This window comes from Panicum hallii, chromosome 1 (genome assembly GCF_002211085.1).
Source record: "Panicum hallii strain FIL2 chromosome 1, PHallii_v3.1, whole genome shotgun sequence".
In the NCBI taxonomy this organism is placed as follows: domain Eukaryota; kingdom Viridiplantae; phylum Streptophyta; class Magnoliopsida; order Poales; family Poaceae; genus Panicum; species Panicum hallii.
Window position 1 is genome coordinate 20,317,897 of NC_038042.1, and position 17,956 is coordinate 20,335,852.

A 17,956-nucleotide genomic window follows, 5' to 3' on the forward strand; every position below is an offset into this window, starting at 1 on the left:
AAGAAGAAGGTTACATTTCAGCCAGGAGATCTTGTATGGTTGCATCTACGAAAGGATCGCTTTCCCCAACAGCGTAAGAGTAAGTTATCTCTTCGGGGTGATGGTCCGTTCAAGGTTCTCCAAAAGATAAATGATAATGCTTACAAAATTGAGCTGCCACCTGAATATTCCAATGTGAGTACAACATTCAATGTCAAAGACTTGCTTCCATTTGTTGGTGAGCCTGAGTCGAGGATGACTTCTTCTCAAGAGGGGGAGGCTAATGAGGACATGCCAAGCATTCACTCATCTTCAAATGAAACTCTACTTGATATAGCTGGTCCAATTACAAGGAGTAGAGCTAAACAATTGCAGAAGAAAATTCATTCTCAGGTGAATGCTAACCTTATGTTTAATAATAAGTCTATGTTGAATGAGCCTATGCTTTTGAGTTCTTGTTTCAATGTCCTTAGGAATGATGGAGTGTATGAACCAGCATGGGATCAAGATGGATTCAAGCCTCTGGACATCTGAACCAAGAAGCCTATGGTGTGCATGAATAAAATGGTGGTTCATCACCTTAGCATGGGAATGCAACCAGAAGCTAGAAGACTGACACATGGTACGAATTCCAAGCATCACTGCGGACAGAATACAAGGAGTTAGACGGTGTTCTATAAGTGGATGGAAGCGTCTTCAAGTCTACTTTCCAGCCCATCAAACGGTTCATTATTTGGATGTCCTAATAAGGAGTTATGCTCATTTTAGTAACTGCTGCCAGAAGCTGAAAAGACGCGCGAACCAGCCACGAAATCCACTAGAGCATGTGCAATGTAGCCATTTACTCAAAGCTGAACGCCCCTATCTCTATATATATCTTGTACTAGACAATGAAAAGACAGATTTTATTGAATTCAGAATATACAAACTCGTGGAGTTTTGTTTATGCGTGAGTCTTGAGAGGCTTGCAACATTTGTTGTTTCGATTCCTGAGGGAGTTGTAGAACGCCAAACTGCGGTTCACCCAGTTCGTGCCTTCACGTCTATAGGGCGTGATTGCGTGGGCTGTTTCGTTGATACGTGGAAGGATGACTGTCTCGGTAGTTCGTCGCGTGGACAGCCTTGCGGTGCGCTGCCTCTTCACCAGGTCACGCAGCGACAATTTATCAAGTTCGCAGAACCTACGAGAAGATCGGGCCACAACAACTTGCTACACGTGCTGCCTAGACGTGTGCATATCAGGTGTTCTTGAGTTAAGAATTTTACTTCACGATAAAGTTGCAATCCAACCAATTGATAAACACAACTTCATAAAACAAGAACTTTGAATTCAAACTTACTATTTGTATCTTAGTCCAATTATCATAATTAATCGGATTAATTGAATTAGGTTAACAAGTTTGATTTTATTCTGATGTCCATAAAGGCTATGGCCTTGAATTTTTGTGGGTAAGCTTACTTCTAACAAATGAGCTTACTATGAATTTTTCATAATTTTCGGAAAATAGAAACTAAAGCATTTGAATTAAGTTCAAATTCAAGTTTAAATTCAAACCTTAGACAAAACAGTGCTATAAATTCTTGAAAGATTTATTATGAACTACTCAATTACAGAACATCACATGGTAAAAAGATTTAGGCATGAAAACCTTAGTAACATGCTTGAATAAATTTAAACCATTTCAAGCTTGATTCGCATAAGTTTAAATTAGTTCAAACTATGGTCCAGTACTGCAAGTGAAATTTGCACACAAGCTCACTCATACTCTAACCAGGCTACACACTAAAAATCACAAGCAATAGAGTTAGCATGCAAAAGTTACACATAAGATACTGTGGCAGAACCAACCTGAATTATACCGGCTCAAGTACGCGAGTCCACTCCAGAGGGCTCCAACGTGCTTCAAACGGTATAATCCCTTGGCCTGTCGGGTAACGTCCCGATAAACCACCGATACACAGGATCAAATAAGGTTACCTCACACGAAGGTGAGTTCAGAGATACAATCACCATTATATTTTACATCACAGGGAATCACTTTACAAGAGTTTCCAACAATAGAGCAAGGTTTCAAATTTAGAGAAAACAATACAAACTGATAAAGTTAGGGTTTTTAGCAGCGGAAATCATACGTGATGACCTACAGCACGTCGTCAAGACGGATGTCATGCTAAGCCCAGGCACGACATCACTCGATATCACCAGTGCTGGCCGAGGTCGGATCCCATTCCACGGACCATTCATCTGGAAGAGCATAGGGCCAAGGCAAGGGAAGAGTAGGATCTTCACAGATATCACCTGAAAAACATACAACTAGCAAGGCTGAGTATACTAATACTCAGCAAGGCTTACCCGGAATTGGGTATACTTTAGCCCATAACTAGACTTATGAAGGCTTGTAAAAGTTCTGGGTTTAGTTTCAGCTGAAAAAGCAACTAAGAGTAGATCCTTATTTTCAACTTTTAGCTTTCAAGTTCTATGTGATTAACCATTCTAGATAAGCACTTATAACTAAGCAAGCAAGGTAGAGCTCTTTATCTCATCCATCAGTATTGCTTATCATATAGTTGCTCTTCTTACTCTGTGTGATAAAGGGGATAAGTAGTCTCAATCATCGTGAGAGGCGGACGATTCTGAATCGAATTTAACCTTGCAAGGTAAACCTAACTCACACGCTTGGAACATCCAATATTTGTTCCGAAGCAACCGTTTGCCTTTCATTCCGACTCGTGGACAGGTCCACCACAAGCGACTGCAGGAACATACGCACATCACTCGTGCAGGACATACGTCTGTAGCGCGACTACAAAACCCGTATTCCTGGTTGCCCTTGCAACACGTATTTCCCCAGTCGAACCAAGTAACCAAAAGAAGCAAATCGAGTGGTGGGAGGTATGTCCATTCCTCGGGCCGATTGGCTACTAGGCTTACCGCTTACCCATAACTCACGGCATGTGGTTAGTACTTTCAAACGCTTAACCCCGATCGGCACACACCGCGACCTTATCAAATTCAACAACACAGACGGGGTATCACCTCAACCATGATACCGCACAAAACTCCCGTCCGGCATCCTTATAGTGATAACAGAAATGAAAACATTACAATTCCTATATCGCGCGAGTGACAGGAAATCACCCGACTTCTACCGGCCCTATTAGCATAGCAGCTAGTCGGACTCAAGTGCTAGTATCCGTCACATTGGTTCCTAGGGAAATGCAACTAGGGTTTCAAGCAATTCCTAAGAACTTAATGCATAGAATATATGAATAGATATAGATTGCAGTATAAATTAAAATAGTGGGTTATGTCCGGGGCTTGCCTTTACTGGTGAGTCTGAAGTTAGGAATGTTAATATCTTCCGAACTTTGGTTCGGGGCTTCCGATATCCCATTGGCGACATTTACTTGATCTTCAGGAACACCCTCCGTAGACTTTAGGGAGATCTTGTAGATACCGTTGCCGAAGTAGTCGTATCTACATGCAATGCGACATCGCATTCAAAGTGTGCACACAAAACTATTTTGTTTCACAGCAAAGTTGCAATCCAGTACTCATATAACACACTATTCATATAACAACCAAAAAGATTCGAAGCTAAACCTAGACAGAGCTATAGGAAAACAACCATTTAGAATCAGCTATTTGTTGAGGGTTACAACAGAGTCGATTGGAAACAACGAGGGTTTAGCTGATTGATGTGCTTAGGTCGTGCCTAACAGAGGTGTGTCTAATGCGCGATCTTATTGATCTAGGGTTGTGTACTTTGGTTTGTGTAGCCGATTGATAGGTGCACCGGTTTCCTGATTGATCGATGAAAGCATCGATTACTTCAGCAGAGGGAGGATTCCTAAAGCAGTTGTGTCTTAACTGAGATGTGCTTAAGTGTTATTCTAGGTAACTAAGTGTGGTTATATCGACTCGATTACGTCAGCACAACAATTGAGTGACGTATAGCCGATGGGAGTGTGGTTAAGGGTATATGACCGATAGATATATATAGCCGATCTCTCAGTCGACAAATCGGCGGATAGGAGTGTGTGGATAAGGATGGGAAACTAAGGATCGATCGGCCGTGTTTGACCGATACGAAAAAACGACTAGAATCGGCTTGGGTCGGCCGATGGTAAGAACCTTAAGATTGTGGGTGTCTCTCCGATACATTGACTCTGTGCAGTCGATATAGAACAGAACAAAAGAATCGTATCGGCAGTAGCCGATACTAGAAAGGTAACAACCATATCAGCTAATCGGTCGATGATAGAAGTATCGACTGACAGCTGTTATACAGAAGCACCCTAGACTCAAGGAAAGCGGATGCTTAGTAGCTGAACTAATAGCCGCCAATGGAACACAGCTGCCGGGATGTAATGGCTAAGCAGCAGATGCACATGGACTAATAAGGATTTTTATACGAAGAGAACCTTAAGGAAATGGTCATCAAAACGAGGACAGAGTTTGGATGGCAGGAATCTGAGTACTCGTGTGAAAAGATTAACTAGAGATCACACATCTGTACTTGAGACCTACATCTTATGATCTATGTTAAGCTACAACACATGCATACCACAAAAGACACAAATCAAGCATTCATTTCCTAATATTTAACCTAGACCACAAATCAAAGACTTTCACTCAAGATCACAACATAAAACTTGTAGATTTTGACCTAGGGTTTCAAACAAAACTGATTTTGCATTTTTATGAACTTCCTGCGAAAATCTATGAAATGTAAAAGTTCACCGATTTGAAATACAGCAAGCTTTGGAAATTTTACAAAGAACACCCTAGAAATTTTTAAAACATAACAATCAAGTCCCTGGTCCGGCAAAAAAAAATATCAGGAAGTTAACGACGATATTCCGGCAAAGGAATCGCCGGCATTAGAAAGGTTCAGCAGGTCAGGGCAAACCTTGGTTAAGGAGAAGAACAGACGGAAAGTGATTTTCCGTGGCGAACAGGATTGGCGCGGAGAAAAGTTCGACGGTGACGAGATTCCGTGGTTGACGAAGAAGTTTGCCGGGTAGGGTTGCCGTGCTTGGTTGCATCGAGGCTCCTCCGAGCTCGTCACACCTAACTGCCGCCTTCGCTCCATAACTCCTCCTTCCGACTTGTCGCGCTATAAGCGGCTCCCTGCTTCCGCGAGGATCGAGGCCTGCCTGCATCAGGATCACATCTTCCGTTACCGTCTGCGCTAGACCACCTCCGTTCTCCTCGAGCAGTTCGCAGTGCCGCTTGACTTCGTCCGCGGCTCCCTCCTTAACGATCCCCGACATTCTCCACGCGCGACTCTACTGCTCCCTGGGCAGGTCAGCCTGCAGCCGCCGCATTGCAACTTCCCTCGCATCGCGCGTGACCTCCCTGCATATTGTCGTCCTGCACGCCGTGCAGCTACTCTTCCGCTTCCTGCTATCGAATCCGTGTTCGGCCGGCCTTGCCGCGTCACTCCCGCGCTCGCACACGCGTTCCAGCGTTGCTCGCGCCACCTGTCCTCCGACCACCCAGCGCTTGCACTCCAGTGCGCTGCGTGCTCCTCGCTCCTGCACGCGCCGCCACGTCGCGCTCCACCAGCTCCCGTACGCCACCGCACGCACGCCATCGCCCTGCGCTTCTAGCTCCTGCGCACGCCGTCGCGCACGCCTCCCGCGCGCACGCATCTGCGCGCTCCATGCCGCTCGCCTGAGCCGTTGCCGCTCCGCTAGCCGAGCTCCGCTCCATCTCACGCGCCACAACCGTCACTCGGGCTACCATGCTCGCCCGATCCTGAGCGCCTGCACCGCCATCGCCTTAGCTCCTGCACATCATAGCTCTTCCTGCGCGCGCGCCTGCACCAGCTCGCCTGACCTGCACTGCCACACCTGCATTCACCTCCACGCTGCGCGCTTCTTCCCCCGCTTGCGCCACCTCCTAGGCCGCGCTCGCGCCCCGCTCGGGCCGAGCCGCTCGGCGCCCGCTGCCAGCTTCCGCGCGCACTCGCCCCAATGCCCGCGCGCGCCTGGGCCGCCACCAGCCCGCGCCGCTCGCCTTGCCGGCCGCACGCCGCCCAGCCCCGCGCACGCTGCCGCCCCACTACCGCGCCGAGCCGGCCGCCCCAGCCGCGCCTGCTCGCCCAGCGCGCCGCCAGCCGCCAGCCCGCGCTAGCGCCCGCGCCGGCCCCGAGCCGCGCCGCCCGCCTCCGCTCGGCCGCCTGCCCCCGCGCGCCGAGCCGCTCCGCGCGCTTGCGCGCACTCCGCCTGGGCCCGCCTAGCGCCTGCTGCCGCCTGGGTCGCGCGCTGCCCCAGCGCCGGCCCAGCGCCGCGCGCCTGCCGCGCGCCGAGCCGCAGCCCCGGCCGCGCAGCGCCCCGCGTGGGGCCGCCGCCTGCGCGCGCCGCCGGTTGCTGCCTGCTTGTGCTGAGGAGCAAGAGAGAGGGGAGAAAGAGGCAAAGAACACGAGATGCGGCTGCCAGTGGAGAAAGGGAAGAAGGAGACGGCAGGGAACAGATAAGGCAGAGGGAGAAGAAAAACAGAGAAGAAAGGGAATTGGAACTTCCCAAGGACTTAAGCGCAAAATCAGAAAATTGCAGGGACCTATTTGTAAAGTAAAATTTTCCATCGATCTAAAACCCGAATAAAGAAATGCCCAAAACGAAAGTTGGAGAGTTTTTCAAGCTCTACAACATTGCTTTAGGGCTCAAGTTCAAAAACTTAAAATTTATATTTTTATACGTAAAGTTTGAATAAAAGTTGGATTTGTACTGTGTTTGTCCTAAAGAATGAAATTTTATAAAATTCAGGACCTAAATGCAAGCATTTATGACATGTCATAATGACGGGATAGAATCGTCATAATGATTGGATAGACGTGTCATGATGACTTGCATCTTTTACACTTTAGTCCTAAGTAAATTTGAAAGTTACTTTTGTAAATCAAACATTTGCATAAAAGGACTTACACTTTTATAAAATTATACAAATACCCTTTTTTTTACCATTTTACCCTAACTTTTTACCCACTTCAACATATGCATTTCAAATGCAACTTTTTGAGTAAATAAATATATATATTTTTACAAGAGATAAAATAAGGAAAATATGTTTACAAAACCACCTTTCACTTATTTTAAAATTATCCTTTCCCAAATACATTTTGCAAAAACAACCCTAGGTTTTTCTGTAATTACAAAAATACCCTTTTAACTTGTACTTTTAAATTTTCAAAAGTTTCACATAAACTCACATAAGCTTTATATAAACAATACATATTTCACACTAACAAATTATATGCCTAGTTTACAAACACATGAACTGTCACAGATACCCTTTTGCTAAACTTTAAAATAACTCAAAAAGCGTTTGGTTTCAAACTAGACTTTAATAACCAAAGTTGTAGAGCTAAACTTCTGGAGTACAACAAACCTAGTTTGGTAACTTTTGGATTTTTGTACAAATTCCTATGGATTTTCAAAGTTGGCTGATTTGAAATAGGGGGTATTGATTTTCCACAGAAAGGCCCTTGGAAAGATTTGAATTCTTGCAATTGGGTCCCTGGCCGGGCTACACGGAGAAGCCAATCAACGGTGATCCAATTCCGGCGAGGGGGCTCACCGGCGGCGAGGGGAAAGTGGGGGAAAAGGTTCAGGAGCTCACGGCGGTCACGGGGGTGGCCGGTGTTGAGGAAGAGAGGGGTCGAGGCGGCGAGTCGCCGGTGGACAGAGGCGGGCGGCGGAGCTTCGAGGGTGGTGATGGCGTTCCGGTGGCCGGAGGGCAGGAGAGTGGTGGGGAAGTAGCTAGAAAGCTTCCTCGGGGTGACGTGGTGCTAGTGGTATGCTTGGCAGGGGCTGAGAGGTGGCGGAGCCTCGGGATGACGGTGAGACCGAGCAGCGGCGGGGTCGAGCTCACCGGTGCGGTGGTCCGGCTGTTCTAGCGAGGGAGAGTGAAATTGGGTGGGCCTGTGAGCAGCAGTGGGTGGCGGCGGTGCTACTGGAGCACTGGATCGAGGGTGGGAGACGGTAGAGGCGGCTGATGACGGCGAGCCGAGGCAGCGGCGGAGCTCCAGCGAGAGTAGTCGAGCGGAGGAAGAAAAGAGAGGTAATGCGGCGCAGTGGAACGGGTAAAAGAAGTCAAGAGGGACTCCTGGGCAAGCTTTAAGGCTAGGAGAAACTCGGCACACGTGAAGCAGCTGGTGGCAAGCATCGGCGGCGCGCGTGGTGGCTCGGGCGGCGGCGACGCGACGTGGAGGGGCGAGGAGGGGGCCAGCAGAGGCCGGGAAGCGGCGGGCGCGATGCAGGAGAGGCACGTGGCGCAGGGAAGAGCCGCGCGGGCAGCTGGGGCTCAGGAAATGGCCAGCGAGGGCGGCAGGGTTGGCAGAGAGAAAACAGAGAGAGGTAGGAGCTGGAGGTTGAAGACAGGGACCTGTCTGCAATTCTCCAAAATTGCAAGGACTCCACGGTAAAGCCAAATTAAATTTCAAACCATAGCTCAAATGAAAATGTGCCCAAAAGCAAAAATGTAGAGTTTAGCAAGATCTACAACTTTTCTTTAAGGTTCAGCTTCAAAAGAGTTAAGGATTTAAATCTATTTTAAAACTTGGCAAAGTTTTAAACTTCGGAGAAATCCTATTTAAAATCTACACTCCAAATGAATCCTTAGGGTAGTTTCACCTCTATTTGTGGTTTAAAAGTAAGTACTTGCTTCTTGCAAAACACCCTTTATATAATTTGATTTTACCTACCATTCTCACACATTTTGCACCAAAGGACCTATATTTTCCAGAATTACAAAAGATCCTTTTGCATTTGCATTAAAGTTTTTAAACACACAAACAAAAGATCAAACACACAAACTTATACTAGAATTTGGGGTGTTTTAAATCCTAAGTACCTGAATGTCACGCCCACGTCCCAGCCCACAACTTTATTACCATACCACCTTCATGGCTATTTGCATGTTGGGGCCTGGACATGATAGGGCCCTTGACAACTGCACTAGGAGGTTTTACTCACGTGTTGGTAGCTATCGACAAGTTCACGAAGTGGATCGAGTACAAGCTAATTACAAAGCTCTCTGCAGATCGAGTGGTCAGCTTCATCTGCAACATCTTGCACCGATTCAGCTTCCCTAACACTATCATCACGGATCTACGATTCAATTTTCACTCGCATCAGTTTTGGGATTTCTACGAGCGCAGCGTTATCAAGGTCAAGTACATTTCAGTGAGTCACCCGCGGGCCAATGGGTAGGTTGAGCGCACCAACAGCATGATCCTGAATGGTCTGAAGAAATGACTCTACGATGAGAATAGCAAAAAGGGTGGCAAATGGATCAATAAGATTTCGTCAGTAGTCTGGGGGCTTCGCACACAACCAAGCAAGGCCACAGGACAGTCACCTTTCTTTCTCGTCTACGGGTCCAAAGCTATACTATCGACTGATGTCATGTGGCACTCTCCTTGACTGGAGATGTACAAAGAAGGCGAAGCTATGATGCAAGATATCTCGAACTTGACTCGGCAGAAGAAGTCAGATGCAATGTTTTGCTTCAGTTGGCTCACTACTTACAAGGCGTCCATCGTTACCATGACCTGAACATTCAAGAAACATCTTTCAATGTTGGAGATTTGGTCCTTCGCCGTATCCAGGATGAAACCGGGCTGCACAAGCTTAATTCGCGATGGGAGGGACCCTTCATCGTGCTCAAGGTTACTGGACCAAGGTCGTATCGGTTACAGTACCCTAATGGCCAGGAGTTTCCAAACTCCTGGAATATCGAGCACCTATGCCGTTTTCACCCTTAGCTCACTTGTATCCCAAGTTGACAGCTGCAGCGCAGCATAGTTTACTGAAGATGCCTCGCTCCTATACTACCAGTAATACTCTGTTTACTAGTTCCCGACTAGTATTACGAGTAGTTTACTGAAGGGGCCTTGCTCCCATACTTCCAGTAACACTCCACTTACTAGTTCTTGACTAGTACTACATGTAGTTTACTGAAGGGGCTTCACTCCCGTACTCCAGTAATACTCCGTTTAGTAGTTCTTGACTAGTACTACGCGTAGTTAACTGCAGGGGCCTTGCTCCCATACTCCAATAACACTCCGTTTACTAGTTCTCGACTAGTACTACATGTAGTTTACTGCAGAGGCCTCACTCCCTACTTCCTGTAATGCTCAAATTACTAGTTCCCGACTAGTATTCTATATTACTGAAGGGGCTTCATTCCCATACTTCTAGTAACACTCCGTTTACTATTTTTTGACTAGTACTACGCGTAGTTTACTGAAGGGGGCTCGCTCCCATACTTCCAGTAACACTCCGTTTACTAGTTTTTGACTAGTACTACGCGTAGTTTACTGAAGGGGCCTCGCTCCCATACTCTAGTAACACTCCGTTTACTAGTTCCCGACTAGTACTACGCGTAGTTGACTGAAGGGGCCTTGCTCCTATAATTCCAGTAACACTTCATTTACTAGTTCTCGATTAGTACTACACGTAGTTTACTGAAGGGGCCTCGCTCCCTACTTCCCGTGACGCTTAGATTAACGACTAGTATTCTATGTTACCGAAGGGGCTTCATTCCCATACTTTCAGTAACACTTCGTTTACTAGTTTTTGACTAGTACTATGCATAGTTTACTGAAGGGGCCTCGCACCCATACTTTTAATAACACTCCATTTACTAGTTTTCGACTAGTACTGCGTGTAGTTTACAGAAGGGGCCTTGCTCCCTACTTCCAGTAACGCTCAGATTACTAGTTCCCACTAGTATTCTATGTTACTGAAGGGGCTTCGCTCCCATACTTCCAGTAATACTCCATTTAGTAGTTCCCGACTAGTATTACATGTAGTTTACTAAGGGGGCCTCGCTCCCATACTTCGAGTAACACTCCGTTTACTAGTTGTTGACTAGTACTACAAGTAGTTTACTAAAGGGGCCTCGCTCCTATAACACTGCGTTCACTAGTTCCCGACTAGTTTTGCGCGCCGTGCTCGGGGGTTGGGCGCAATAAAGTTACTTGGCGTACCTTCACCGACTCATCTAGCTCCCATGTTCGGGGGCTGGGCTCGATAGGGCACTCAGCGTGCTTTCAGGGGATCATTTAAGTTCTCACGCTTGGAGGCTAGACGCTACGAAACCACTCGGAAGATTCGTAGAAGAACCCGATTTAAGAGGCTTTCGAGGATTAATCTCAGAAAGATAATTGTTTAACCATTATTTTAGGGATTTTATTCCGAAATAATGGTTTTCCAAATTTTTAACCCAAAGATCTTATCTAGCCATTAAATCAAGGAAAAAGGTTTGATTTGGGTGGTAATTTAGGGACGCTTTTTGGAGAAGTTATTTGGTTAACCATTTTTTCAGGGAATTCATTTCGAAAAAAGCAGTTTTCAAATTTCTGAACCAATTTGTCCATCTTAACCATCAAATCCTTACTGTCATATATTGCATGACATGATTCTTTGGATCCTTTTTTCCAAAACTTGGGGATTTGGATACAAGGCTCGAGGGCTGCGGGATATGTGTCATCGGTGACTTATTTTTCAAATCTTTTGGAAGATGAGGATAGAAGATTTAAGGCTAATTTGACCCTCAGCTTGATTCTTCGATTCAACCTAAGGCTCGGGGTCTACTCCATATGGAGTGCGAGTTTAATTGCACCCCATATAAAAGAAGACTTCACAACTATTTGAGGCAAGAGCACCTCACAGCCTTGATGAAGCCAAGGAAGTACTCCGAATACACCTTCAAGATGAAGTTCGGGAGAACTTGAAGATGCCTTCAGAATTACTCGGAAGCCTACAGTACTCGACTACAAAGAGCTCGGGGGCTTGTTAGACCCGGGGCCATGGGACTGCGAACATGGCGCACATATTCTAGGATAAGGGATGGGACATGGCCCACGCCCTACATCAGTTGTAACTACTCGTACCCTAGTAGAACTAGTTGAAACAGAAGGAAACTAGCCGAAAAGTACTCGGGTAGGACTCCTGAGCTCGTACCTGGCTAGGATTTCCATGTAACCCTGTCCCCCTAGACTATACAAGGGTGAACAGGGACCCCCTCCAAACATCAACACCTAAGGCAATACAAACTACCACACAGGACGTAGGGTATTACACTCTTGGTGTCCCGAACATGTCTAAACATTATGTTCCTTGCACCTTCGAGTTCCTGATATCGGCGACACCCCACCTACAATTCACCACCTCGGGGTATCCCTCGGTGGGCTTTGCAGTAAAACACCGACAGATTCTACCTCTACCCCCACTATCATGGAGCAGCCATCCTTTCAACAACTTTCTACCCTAAGGGGCGAGTTCTATGAGCCACCATCATCTTCCTCATCTAGCTATGAGCTCCGCCCTAGCTTTATAGCCATGGTTTGAAATTGAGCCTTCTCTGGAGGTAATTAATGAAGATCCCTACGATCATTTGCAAGAATTCGAGGAACTGTGCTCGTGCTTCGTAATCCCAAGCATGACATAGGAAACTTTGCAGTGGAAGTTGTTTCCCTTCTCTCTTACACCCGCACGATAGGGAGTATGAGCGGTGATTGGGAAGAACTCTGAGTTGACTTTTGTTACTCATTCTCGCTTACAGGATGCATAGACTCCCTACCGATTGACATCCTCGGTTTCGAGCAATTAGAGAAGGAGTCCATAGGTGCAGCATGGGCTAGATTCTCACATCTTTTGGCATGTGACCCAAACTTGTCTATACCTGATGATATATGATTGGACATCTTCTGCTCGGGTTTAGACATGAAATCTGCCCTAGAACTCGACGTCGCCACCGGAGGTCCGTTTGCACACAAAACTCCGATGGAAGGAAGAGAAATCCTATATCACCTCTTAGAAAACTCTTCCTTCCCTACCGATCATAACGAACCCAGCCGAGAGGAATCTGAGTCAAGCCATGGGAGTGTCTCAACAGCCAAACCCGAGCTTTCACCTTTCGCATCCCAAGATTCGTCTGTTGAACCCTCTCCCGAACAACAAACACGGAAGTAAGAAGAAATTCAACCTTCGGAGTTCTCTTCAGCATTCGAGGATGACCCTTTGGGAAACATCAGAAACACCTCGAATCATCTCAGGCATAAGAAGCCTATGGCATCAATATGTCTTTATGAAACCCTCAATGAAGATTTCCACCATACAACCATAGTGGATTGGTTGAAGGAGGCAAGGCGTACTTCTGAAGCAATTCGGATTAGCTCAACTTCCACAACCATCCCTTGTTCTATGAGGGGAAATACCGTAGAAGCACTTCATGACCCTACTGTCGAGGCTTGTATCATATCTAAATATCTCGTGGACACTCTTGTGGCTAACAAGCCTCTAACCCTGATAGACAGATACTTCAGAAGTCCCTCGGGACACTTCTTTGAATGTTGGGGGATCGCAAGGGGCGTGCCGATCACCATAGACAAAATCAAGGTGCGTTCGGTTTTCTGCATCTATAATGTTCTCGATTTTGATCTTCTCCTGGGCTACTCGCTAGAAAAACTTCTTGATTCATCTCAAGTTTCCGCTTCTGCCATCGCTACCTCTTATTCAAAAAATCCTATGGCAAAGCCGCTTCCCAAGCAAAACCCGCTCGAGAAGATGTATGGATCCTCCGAGCCTGTTCTCTTTGAGGTTGCAAAATCCACCACTCATGAAAAGTACGACTCGAAAGAAATCCTTTTGCTTTGTGAGGACAAATGATCATCATCACCCTCGATCGAGTTTGTGCCTTTTCCTCTGGCCCGGAGTACATTGTTCTCGACCACGATCAAGATCCAACCTTGATCTCTCACTATGAATCTCTTGAGATGGAGAACCCATGGGCCATAGAATTTAGTGAGGCGCCGACTCTGGGGTTTGAAGGAAAGGATTCCACAGATGAGCATGGGAGCTTCATTCTTAAAATACCACAAGAACCATGCTCATTCAATGTCTCTCCAAAGTCAGGCATGCTTTGTGCCCTGAGCTAGCACAGGGGTTGTCGGTGTTTTACCGCCTGCCAACCGAGGGGTATACCCGAGGTGGTAAGTTTTAGGTAGGGTGACGTCGAGATCAGGAACTTGAAGGTGCAAGCAACACAAGGTTTGACAGGTTCGGGCCGCTATGTGCGTAATACCCTACGTCCTGTATGGTGATTTGTATTGCCTTGGATGTTGATTGATGTTTTGAGGGGGTCCCTGTCCGCCCTTATATATCCGGGAGGATAGGGTTACATGAATCCTAGTCGACACTAGCTTAGGAACCGTACTCGAGTACAACTCGAGTAGCTTCCTTCTGTATCGGCCAGTCCTACTTCGCATGCGACTAGAGTACAACATAGATAAGGTATAGGACATGTCCTATCCCCTAATCCTGTATGTACTACATTATATACGCAGTCCCGTAGTCCCGGGTCTAACACCAGGTGACTACCTGAAATGGACTCGGGGTGGTCATTGGGTTGCGAGTGGTTGTCAAGAACGGGGGCCTCCCAACAAGCGGTGGCTCCCTCGTCATCGAGTCCTCCTCGGCTCTGGCTTGAAGGTGTAGTACTAATTGACAAGTACCCTTTGTTGGAGTCCGAGTAGTTGTCGAAAACGCCCCCCCCCCCGACAAGTAGTGGCTCCCACACTAGCCTAGGAACCGCATTCAAGTACAACTCGAGTAGCTTCCTTCTGTATCAGCTAGTCCTACTTCGCATGCGAGTAGAGTACAATATAGATAAGGTATAGGACATGTCCTATCCCCTAATCATGTATGAACTACGTTATGTACGCAGTCCCGTAGTCCCGGGTCTGACAAGCCCCCGAGCTCTTCGTAGCTGAGTACGGCAGGCTCCTTGAGTACTTCCGAAGTAGTCTTCAGCTTCTTTTGAAGCTCCATCTTGAAGTTCTTCTTCGAGTACTTCCTTGGCTGCATGGAAGCTATGAGGTGCTCATACCCTGAATTACTTCTTTGGTATGGCTTGCGATGAAAAATCGCACTCCATATGGAGTAGCCCCCAAGCCTTAGGTTGAATCAAAGAATCAGGCTGAGGGTCACAATAATCTTGAATCTTCCTTACTTAGTTTTCGAATATATTCGAAAAATAAGTAGTCGATGCCACGTATCCTGCAACCCCCGAGCCTTGAATCCAAATCTCTCAGGTTCGGCAAAAAGGATCCAATGGTCGTGGGATGTAGTAAAAAAAATGTTCCCTTAGGAAATAATTGGTGTAATGGTACGGATGATGGAAGTTAGATTTGGAATTCGAAAAACCACTTTTTTCAGGACAATTAACCCTAAAAAAATGGTTAATCAAATAATTTATCTAAAAAAATCCACCAAATGACCCCTCATCTTCCGAATATTCCCTATGACGACTCTTCAACTTTAACCGCTGGTTATTTAACCCCGCGGTAACCGAAAGTAAAGACCCGTGCTTTCAATCTTCAATCCGCCAAGAAAATTCCGAATCCCCAATCAGATCCGTGCTCCGCCTTCACCCTCTTTGACAAGCCCCAAACTAGCTGAATCTCTTCGCCCCTTCTCTGCAGCCCCCGAGCAACTCATGGCAAACAGATCTAGAAATGGCGCCCAAGAGATCCAACGAGAAGGATGGGAAGGGGAAGGAGTCGCAGCCGCCTTCTGGAGAGTGGACTTATAGTAAGTGCTCCAATAACGAACTCCTGAATCTTGTTTCTGAGGGTTTGCTTCAGGAGAAACATCTTGTCAACTGGCGCCCTTCTTTTCGCCAACTGCTTCCCATGGAGAATGTAGATGGAATCATCTCATTCTACCAGTTCTCTGAACGGGGTTTGGCTCTCCCCACTTGTTCTTTCTTCCGTGGCCTTCTTTATTTCTATGGGCTTGAGCTCCATCACCTCAACCCAAACTCGATCTGCCACATTGCTATCTTCATCCATTTTTGCGAAGCTTTTCTTGTAATTGAACCCCATTAGGACCTTTTCCGCTATCTCTTCCAGGTAAAACCACAACCGACCTCCAAAAATCCATCCGTCGTAGGGGGCGCCGGCATCCAGCTTAGACAACAAGCTGGCGACAGATACCTTTTCTACAGATTCCCCTCCAACATTCCTAGATGGAAGAGCCATTGGTTCTAGATCGGAAACCATGTCCCCCAACTCCCTGAAAGATCTGGTAAACCCCCTATCGTGAGGCCGGAGTGGAACACCGAACTCTCCAAAGGGGACATGGATCAGGTTGACGAGTTGCTAGCCATCATAGCAGCCCATAAAGAAATAGGAGTTACCAACGCATCCATAATGTTTTCGTTCTTTAAACGCTGCATCCAGCCAATCCAACAGTGCCATACGCTAGGCTTCGAGTACGTAGGTGCTGAAGACTCGTCTTAGATATGTGCAGAGGAGTTGACTAACGATGCCGCGCTCATCCGGGTCAAGCGGGTGCTGCTAGACGTGAACGCAATTCCCTACATCCCGGAGTTGTTTTCTGCGCAAAATCCTCCAAAGCCAGTAAGTGTTCGACTATTTTGGAATAATTTCTATTGTTCTATAACCGCTGACTGAAAATCCTCTGCAGGGACACACGGCATTGTACCGGAGTTCTCCACCACAACCCGACATCCCCCGTCCGGACCATCTTCTTCCCAGCGCCGCGGCTGAAGCTAAAAAGGCTCAAGCAGCTGATGCTCTGCCCAGTGATGAGACGACCGAGAGCGGGAGCCCCCTAGTGGAGAGGGTAACCGAAGGGAAGGCAAAGAATAACAACTCCCCCAGATCATCCGTGGAGTTGGTAGAAGCCTTGCCATTGGTCCCACGGGGTCGTCGGGTGGTACACAAACGCAAAGCATCTGTAGTCGAACCCACCAGGTATGGAGCCACCGTCTTGTAAAAATGTCATGTCTTGTAGTTGTTGAATGCTTAGGTTGTCTATTTTTGTAGTCCTTCCGCTTCTCCTCCTAACCCCAAGTGCCAAAAGGTGGTCGGGGCCGAATTTGCCGGGGATGAGGTTCCAGCGGGTGGTTCCGCAGAAACTGCTGGGACGGACCTGTCGACTACATCAGCAGGGGTTGTAACTGTTGTCGTGGCGGGTACCTCGCCGTCGACTGGTGTGACCCCGCCACCAGTAACGAGTACCGTGGTTATAAAACCATGGGCACTAAGACTAAAGAAATCCGGAATGAAGAAATTGTCTCTGTAGGTGCAGCTCCTCTTTCATAATGTACCTTCTGTTCTTTTTCAACTTGTTTGATGATATAACTGATTCTGCTTCACTAGGACTGCGTCTGCTTTGGCGTTGAATGAGCCAGAGCTTATCTCGGCTACTCTAGCCCCCGAGCCGCTAGCCCCCGAGGAGGACACGACGCTGCCCGACCCACCACCCCTCGAGCCCTAGCAACTTGAAGCCAGCGCCGGCGGTGATGAACAAGTCGAGGCCACTAATGCCACTCCTGCCGATGGCACAAGTAAGTGTCTGACCCCATACGGCTAACTGCTTAGGAAACAGACTTCATGTACTGAACGCGTTTTTGACTTGCAGGCGCCCCACAGCCAACAACTGAAGAAGCTGCGGGTACCTCAAGCAGCCTTGGAGATCTGCTGGTGTCCGGGAGAGGATACAAGAACATCATCACCAAAGATCTTTTGGATGATCCTCTCCTGACGATCAAAAACATGCGATGTTTCCAGAAGATCTCCAAAGAGATGTACAAATTTACCCTGGTAAGGCATGACTGCTCTTCTACCATTATGCTTTGTTGAGTTGCTTGACTTAGTCTCCCCCTTATGCAGGATGTGGCCAAATGCTCCCAAGAAAAATCCGAGAAGCTAAAAGCAGTCGAGAGTGGCCTCCAGGAACTCCAAGCGAAGGATCAACGCATATTAGAAGAACACCGAAAGAACATGTATCTTCAGAGAGAGCTCGACAAGCTAAAGCAGGAGCGGACATGAGAAACATGGCTTCTCAAGAACGATCTCTACAATCTTGATAAGTCCAACTCTAAGCTCCAAGAATAGCTTAAGGAGCAGAAAAAGGCGCACCAAGGCAAGTCCTT